The sequence below is a fragment of the Papilio machaon genome, chromosome 9 (assembly GCF_912999745.1).
Source record: "Papilio machaon chromosome 9, ilPapMach1.1, whole genome shotgun sequence".
Classification (NCBI taxonomy): Eukaryota; Metazoa; Arthropoda; class Insecta; order Lepidoptera; family Papilionidae; genus Papilio; species Papilio machaon.
The window spans coordinates 4343646-4351163 of record NC_059994.1 but is presented as its reverse complement, the minus strand read 5'-3'; the positions used below and the strand labels follow the sequence as shown (position 1 = coordinate 4351163).

Below are 7518 nucleotides of genomic sequence, written 5' to 3'. Positions count from 1 at the left end.
AATTTCGTAAAAATTTAAAGACAATTTTTCCGTAAGTGGAACACAGCGGAATTCCCTGACTGTACGTAACTATCTGTATGGTGGTGGTGGTTGGTTGACAATGATTGCAGGTTGAGGGGGCGCTTGCACCACGTGGTGTACAACGGTGCGCGGCGGAGGGGCGCCACAGTCGCAGCACAAGCACGGGATGCAGCAGCAACAACAGGGCCGCACCGATATGTTGCAGCCCATCCTGGAAAACGATAGAAAATTGTCATTAGAACTATGAAAAATGTTGAAAGTAGTGATAACTACGCTGGATAGTGAGTGTTGGTCAAAAAGGCTAATCGTGGTAAGAAACCCATCTAGAGAATTACGAACTTTGTTGTAGGTTATTGGCGGTAGGGTACAACCCAGAAAACCTTCGATTACAAAAAAGGATCGATTACATTACGTGTTATAATTATAAACTTAAATTAATATCCCTACTAGTTGCCAGCGACTTCGTCTGCTCGGTATTTAAAAACACTTAATAAGTATGTGTTGAACACAATTAAACACTTAACGTGTTCTTCCAGACTAGGTTCTACATCATCATCATCATCATCAGCTCACTATACGTCCCCACCGAGGGGCTCGGAGCCTACTCCAAGTTAGGGGTGACTAGGCCATAGTCAACCACGCTGGCCAAGTGCGGGTTGGTTGACTTCACACATATCATTGAATTTCTTCTCAGATATGTGCAGGTTGCATCACGATGTTTTCCTTCACCGTAAGAACGTCGGATAAATGTACATATGTAAATCGAAAATCGAAAAACACATTGGTACATGGCGGGATTCGAACCCTGGACCTGCAGATTGCAAGTCAAGTGCTTAACCCCTGAGCCACCGACGCTCTCACTACGTTCTACAACTGTGCCAAATTTCATCAAGATCAGTTGAGCCGTTCGGGATATACCTTCTACTAAACATCCATCCATCCCTCAATCCATCCATCAATCCATAGAAACATCTAAACTTTAGCATTTATAATATTAGTAAAATGATCTTACTATCTAACTACCAGTAGGACTCACAATTGTTGCATTGTGAGATTTTAAACGCAATACTATTTCCGTAAAGAGTGTATATCTTGTACATTTAAATTTTAATCTATCGAAATAATTATTTTAACATTTCCGGTATAAATTAGATAAACTTTATCTTTTACCACGAAAATACCGTCATAAACATCGTTGCTGGCTAACACAAATTAATTACGCCGAATAAGGTAGAATATTGTAAGCAATTAAAATCATGTTTAAAATATGTATTTTAAATCGATGTAACAATAGTATTATAATAAACTATAATTAATAATCAATTAAATTACTCCTTTTCAGATGACTTGTAATTGAAACATTTCCTTGAGTCAATCATTGGCAATAGCTTTTTGAAAATCCCCGTAAATTCCAATTCATAAATGTCACAAATTTGTCTACATTTTCATTACTACAATGACATAGGAATTGCAAAATTAACATACGAAATGACATCATTAAATTTTTTTTACAATTGAATTTTGAGTCAAGGGGAAGTGTATAAGTCACTTCGTGTATAAGGAAGTGGTTAGTAAAGTATAAACCAACTGCTGAAAACCAAATACCTTTACATATTGTTATCTCTGTTTTTCTCAATGAAAATGAGAGAAATGACAGAATATTTATGCACAGGAAATTGTGTAGTGGAAACTCACGGTATTCCTAAATAAATTAGTAGTTTCCCATATTTACGTAGTCATAAATATTGGAACGAAGTTCCTTATCGCGCGTTGTGAAAGGGGGCTAGACGGAAAAAATTCTTACGAAAAGTTGTCACGACACTTTTTGCTATAGAAGAATGAGCGCTACTTCACCATGGCAACGACGTGACAATATATAACGAAAATTCATAGAAATAAAATGTACTTCTTGTGAAGACTTAAGTTTTTTATTCATAGAATAAACATTGGTACCTTCACTAATTAATTGAAAGGAACTTTGTTCCATCCGGGTGTCCCTTGACACCTCTCAAGTTTTTTCACAAAAATGAGTACAGACAATTAGTCATAGAGGATATTATTGCGATGTCATGTGTCTTATTAACAAAAGTATACAAAAGATATGTGTGAAGGTTATACGTCATACACGTGTATTCCATACAAAGTTTTAAACAATTAGAGTTCGTGTAAATGCACTCAACACTTTGTGTAAAACATATTATATATGTATGTGGAACACCAATAAGTTAATCATATGAATGAGTTTTAAACAAATTAAGACATGTGTAAATATTATGTTGAAAATAAAATGTAAAATGTGATTACCTATTCTTGGAAATACGCTATCTTTTATCATTTGAATTAGTTATCATATGTTTATTGTCGCATGATAACATGCCTGATCATACAGAATTCCACTTGTATTTTAATTAAAAACATTCCTTTGCTCTCGAAAATATCAACGTATATTAACTTACAGACATAAACACAATATCGGACTGCATATTGTTTCCATAGGTTTCCACCACCGTTTATTCCTGTTGGGTTTCCAAACGTTTTTCTTATACAAAACATACTACTATCTCGATTTTTTCAAAGATAATGATGTCAATGAAAATCTACGGTAAAAGATGGTTTTTCTCCTGAAAAGAATTTGACTCTCAGATCACCGGAATTCACTAATGTCAATTTAAATAATCATGCGTAATCGAGGTCACGTTAAAAGAATAAAAGATGGCGGTGCGACATAGTTGTTATAGGCGCATATAGTACATAAATGTTAATTAATAGAGGTAGTGTTCAAATTGACTTACATTTGAGTTAGAATATACTTGTATTTATACAAGGTATAACATTGCGCTAGCCGTGGAGTTGCGAGAAAATAGACCCATATGTGTATACGTGGTGGGTGGTGGGGACCTATGTTGTTAATCTTCGATAGACGTAAAGAAACAAGATTAAGTGTAAACGAAAAGCAGTAAATAACAATAAACATTATTTTACTTTTGTTCTGATATTAAAGTATAATCGTAAACAAGGACAGTTTAAAAGTAGGTTATAAAGTACCTATAAAAAACCTTTTTTCTTAATTTGCCTTCGCGTGTTGGAAACATTTATTTACGATAACGCATACTTTTCAGCGTTAAATATATGTATTTGGAATACTTTTTACTTACATTATAACTACAACAGTTAATTAACTATGTTACAAATAAAATATTTTTTTATATTAGAACTAAACTACGTAAGCATTTTAAAGTCGTCCACTTTAGATAATTAAAACTTACCTTAATTAAATTCCGTTCACCGTGGCTGAGGGTATGCGGGGTATCCGGGGTATCCGGGTTGTTGTGGGGGATAGCCGGGGTATCCTCCGGGCGGCGGGGGATAGGGGTAGCCGGGCGGAGGGGGCTGTTGCTCGATGATGACCGGCGGGTGATGAACGTGCACCGTCTGCGGCGGCTGCTGTTGCTGTTGGCCGCACGCGTTGGGACACAAGCAGGGCACCAGACAGCAAGCGCTCAGTGCCATACAACAAGGATTGCAGCAAATGTCGCAATCGCCGCAGTCGAACGAAAAGCAGAGACCCATCGTACTCGTATTACTCCTTTAAGTAAAACAACGAATATCTTATACCTCACGCTATCAGTCAACAATGACTCCTTATCATTGTTTAGTCACAAGTTTTACGATTCTTTACCTTAACAAATATAAAATAAATACTTAAATTGTATGATAAAATTGCAGGTATCGCTAAATAAATTATGATTAGCTGACGGTGTTTTATCTATAAGATAAAATGTATACTTTTACTTACAGTCACTATTGCAAATGGAAACTACTATTTTTGTCGATATTATAAATATAATTAACGTTAATATTTAACTTCTTGTTAACTATGCGATAAGGATATGTACGATTCGAGAGGTGTTCCAGTGCTTGCACTAATAACATGGACATAAACGAACCAATTTTAATTTATCTCAGATGCAATTGTATTAAATTATATTTAAAAATATGTAATGTCCAGAATATAGAGAATACAAACACAATAAGATTTAACATAGGTGGAAAGGTATTATTTATTGGACGGCAACATAGTTTTCAATCCTTATCTCACGTTCCGAAGTAAATCGATGGATTACAAGTTATTGTGTAGGTTGATAAGTGATATGGCTTATAAATACCTAGAATTTTTTATTCCAGTTATTACAATAATTAAAGGAATCTATGCTAAGGTTAAAAGATTAGGTACAAGTTACAGAAGAGCACTTGAATAAATAAAAGTTAAAAAAGAACTAGAACAATTATTACCTACCTCACTTTAATACATCACATGACTTTGTTAGTAGGTAGTAGTGGACGACAATGAAATTAGTAAGCGACAAAGAATGAAAAAACAATAAAAAAATTACCTCGCTTTTGACTAGAATTTCATAAAATGACCCAAAAATTAGAGTACACCAGCTTATCCACCTGTTGCCCAACACTGACGGGGCACAAACAACTATGAACCAAGATATAAGCGATTTGTCACAGCGGGAAAACTATGACTTTACACGCCTGCGCAATAACAACGACTAACTTCACTACAGACGTGTTGACTGCTCGATCGCAATATTAAACATGAAAACTCTAAAGGGAAAACGTTGAGCGTGAGTCACGGACGGCCATTGTAGCGTGAAATGAGACCGGACTACGTCAACCTTGCCTGTATCTACCTACAGTTGTTAAGATTCGATGAAACTCAGATTGCATCAGAAGCGATTTTAAACGTCATTTAATTATAAAACCTATCAGTCTTTAATGAAATGTTTTCGGAAAAATTGTTTAGTAATTTTTAAAGACTAACTCTGCTATAAGTTGTCGGTACTGACGGTTTGAAGCAGTCAATGTGGCGGTAACACAAAAAGTACGAGACATACATAGAAAAATTAAAGTCTGAGATTCCAAGGAAGAACCTCATAGCTTCTCTATCAAGTCATTTTCAGCACAGTACAAATAGCTCGTATAAACATCTTCTAAGATAATTATCTACAACAGTATTATTCGAAGTTCCTAAAATATTGCAATCATCCTATTATACGTACCAGTAACCGCATTTAACATAAACAATGTAAATGTTGAGAAACTACATCTTTGCCGGTTTGCATTTTAGGAAGTGTAACACAACAAACGCCTCACGGTGACTGCACACAAGGTTGCAATACAATTTTTTTGCTGCAATTTTGAGACAGGCTGAATTATTCAAGGTTACGCTTACCCATAAATACATACTTTTTGTCAAAATTTATACACATAAGTATTTAAAAATAGCAGATTATTTGTATACTAGCTATCGCCCGCGACTCTGTCCCCGCGGCCTTTAAAAAAACTTAATAATTAGCCTATGTGTTCTTCCAGACTATGTTCTACATCTGTGCCAAATTGCCACAGTGGGACTATGGTTAGCTTGGCAAGGAGAACGTTAAGTAAGAGTGTGAAGGATTAAACCGGTAGAGGTACGCCTAGGTTAGATTGATATAGACGATGGAAACCTGGGCGCCGATCCTACGTAAGTGGGACAAGGACAGGGAGAAGATGAGACTTTCATTTCAAAACATATGCAACTGTTTTTAATTCCTTGAACTTAAAATTGGGGACTTATGATGTTTTTGGTTACAAAACTTACCACGACATTATTGTATACAAGGTGGAGGAGTGGTGAATCATAAATGATGTAAAATAATTAATTGATGATACCTATATATAATATTTTGACAGTGGTAGATTCGGCTACAACAATATTTATAAGTGCACAGATATGCGGGGAAGACCGGTGAAATACATCGGTGACAACACAGAAAACATGCGTCAAATGGAAGCAATTCTGCGTTTCTTTTTTTAAGTGTTCGTGCCGTAGGCCTAATTTTAGTACTCTTTCCCATTCCACCCTGTTCTTATAATGAAATAATGGGCAGGATATTTGGCATAGGAAGGGGAAATATGTTTTCTTTCTGTGCGTCCCGTCCTCCGTTGATTAAATGTAGGCAAAGCGACTGCAATTGTAGATGTCTATGGGCAGCGGTTGCTTCACTATTTTGGCCAATTCAGGTGTCTGCTTGCTTGTTTGCTACCTTGTAGTATATACAAAATAGAATTAGTGCCATCTCTGAGCTATCAAGATATAAAACACCTTAACGAGTAAACATTCGCAAACAGACATATAATTTTTTTTTTGCATGTATAGTAATTCAGAATGCAAGATATGCACAATAATATTTATTTACATTGTGTATTTACCACACATATTTGTTTATTTTGGGTGTTACATTCGAAACTACTAAAATAGGATTTAAATCTATGCTTCAAACTCAATACATTCGTACGAACGCTACAAATCATGATCATAATCACAATAATCTCAATATCTTATCTTAGACGTCAAGCTCAATCAATGCCAAAGTTAGTCGGCGGAACTTTAGTTCGCTCTAGTACACCGACATAGAACGTACGCTGCGAAAATGCGTACAACAGAAATATAGTAATGAGTGAAGAAGACATACCATTGATAACATTCGCAGGAACATCAAAAAAATATACAGAACTTGTGAATAAAGACGATGAAAGTGTTACACAAGATAGTATAATAAAAAGAAATAATAAAAAATCTCTACTGCGTCGTCTTAAAAGTATTCGGTCTATTTGGAAGTTCGGCAAAGTACGTAATCGTTTGCGAAATATTAGCTGCTTAAGGGGATCCGAGGAGGAGGAAATGGAGATGATGGAAGTGCCGAGGCATAGAAGTATCGACATAGGCGTTGGACTAGCTAGAAGAATATCTCTATTTATATTCACTAGAAGATCGGTTTGCGTGCATCCGTATCACCCTTACACGCCGGCTCAGACCACGAGAAAAATTTACTTTAACATGGACGACAGATAAAATATAGTCCTTTACTATACATGAATAGTTACCAGTTTAACTGGAATAAACTGGCTTGTACTAGCGATAAACAAACGATACGAGAAAGAAATTAAATTAGAGAACGCATGACTAAAATAGTCTATAAATTGTGAACTAGGGGAAATAAATAAAATTTGATGGAGTACTGTAATTGATACTGTCCCTAGTTTTCTACGAATACTAGTAATAATTAATTAAAAAGAGGTTTCAATTACTAAAAAAATTACAGATTTTACTGTTGCAATTCGATTTAACATTCACAGAGAAAGCTTTACCGATCGTGTGGTTTATATAGACAATGTAGGTACTTTAAAATTATTTTATATTGCTTTTGGTTGTTATTTAAAATAAATGCCTAAAATATATTACAATGATATTGAAATCAGACTTATTAATCTCAACACTAAATTTAAGTTGAAAAATATAAATTGTAAAACTTTAAATAAAATGAGCTAAAGCTATATGATACATTTATTAATTTAGGTCTTCCATTTGTACTAAAAAAGTTTTAATATTTCAGTTTCCATTGCCGAAACATAATATCGTTTTTTTCTAATGTTTCAAAGAGGACA

The 7518-nt window shown here is 35.0% G+C and overlaps 1 long non-coding RNA gene across 1 annotated transcript; it reads right to left on the bottom strand.

The window, feature by feature from the left end:
• On the bottom strand, window positions 1-4630 carry LOC123721238. Its single transcript, XR_006756187.1, has 3 exons — window positions 4416-4630; window positions 3288-3607; window positions 1-232 (listed from the first exon to the last, which is right to left on the bottom strand). It is a non-coding gene; the product is annotated as an uncharacterized LOC123721238 (long non-coding RNA).
• Window positions 4631-7518: the final 2888 nt, after the last annotated feature.